Here is a 1,399-nt window from a genome sequence, read left to right as displayed (position 1 = left end):
AGTCCCACACGAGTTGTCCGTCGTCCCCTGTTGGATTGTCTGTGCATGCTGATATGCGGCAGTTGGTCGGAATGGAGGAAACAACACTTGGACTCGGAAAGTTTTGTGATGGCCTCTTAACGTCTCATACTTCGCAGGGTTAGTGGGCATTTTTATCAGCGCCTCTGCTGGAATTGAAGCCTAGGTTAATACTGTTGAATAAATAATGAACTCAGAAACGGATATGTTGAAAATTCTGATATTAATTGCAAAGCCAGGGGAGAGCGCGAACGCAGTCCCCCACTACCACAAATTTTGCAGTCGAGTATCCCGCATTTGGGGACATCGCAGGCGTCAGCACACCCGAAGTGCAATGGGCTAGCCTCGTCCTGGGAGAACCACCTTCTTGATCATGGTTACTCCCCTGCCAGGTAAGTATGCTTGATTTTCGCACACAACTGCCTCCCGACATCATCCGCTGCCTCTTAACGTCTCAACGACTCATGTATAAAAAATCATAATGTCCCTTTTCACAAAGTGCTGCTGCTTTGACATGTCCATTCTGCTAAAATATTGCAATGTCTAATGATATATCCCTTGTGAAAACACTGCAGTAACACAGAAGATACCGTCCTTATTTGCATATTGCCCTTAAAAGGAAATCAAAGCTCCCTCAGTCACATGCCTTCGGGCCAGGGAAAGTTTTCCGCAAATATAATCGCGATGTATATTTATTGCCTGTGAAGTAAATGTTTGTCAAATCTTCATGTGAAAACTAATTCAGAATCTGACGTGTTTGAAAAAGCAATGTTCCAGTTTTGCACAGGGGAAGATCAATAGGGAGGTGTGAGCTTGTGGCCGGGAGTCTTCGTCACAACAACAGCAACAACAAAAACTTGTATTTATATAGCGCCTTGAACGCAGTGAAACGTCCCAAGGCATTTTTTAAAATTTCAAAATATATTTTATTCATAAAAAAATCTGTACAGTACATTCAATGGCATTTCAGTACATTTAGCTGCGGTCAGCAATCCCATACAATACATCTGGGTGCTGACGGCAGTTCCGTTCGTTACATTTCTTGTTTTTCAGTTCAAGTGCAATTCAGTCCAATAAACGGGATACATTGTAGTACATTCAACAAATGACATTACATGTGTCACTACACAGTACACGGAATGGGTGACAGTACATTTACATTTTTCTTTTCAACGTGCATTACGAAACAGACCTTGCATTGTACATGGCACTACATAGGTGTTTACTGATCATGGTGCTCCATGTTCACAAAAAAGAAGTTTCAAATACAGCCCGAGGGGAGTTTTGTACTGATTCCTGCCCCTGGGTTTACCGTGGCAGAAGGGCTTTAAACTGTGGCCCTTCCCCACCGTGCCTTTGCGGCGACTGCACCAATTTTTAG

The 1,399-nt window shown here is 43.3% G+C and overlaps 1 non-coding gene across 1 annotated transcript; it reads right to left on the bottom strand.

Annotated features, from left to right (window-relative positions):
• Positions 1–254: 254 nt before the first annotated feature.
• Positions 255–418, bottom strand: LOC139249461 (U1 spliceosomal RNA). The gene has a single exon (XR_011591177.1). It is a non-coding gene; the product is annotated as a U1 spliceosomal RNA (small nuclear RNA).
• Positions 419–1,399: the final 981 nt, after the last annotated feature.

The sequence above is a fragment of the Pristiophorus japonicus genome, unplaced genomic scaffold (genome assembly GCF_044704955.1).
Source record: "Pristiophorus japonicus isolate sPriJap1 unplaced genomic scaffold, sPriJap1.hap1 HAP1_SCAFFOLD_314, whole genome shotgun sequence".
Taxonomy (NCBI): domain Eukaryota; kingdom Metazoa; phylum Chordata; class Chondrichthyes; family Pristiophoridae; genus Pristiophorus; species Pristiophorus japonicus.
The sequence above is the reverse complement of the archived record's forward strand: the minus strand, read 5'-3'. Positions and strand labels throughout refer to the sequence as shown.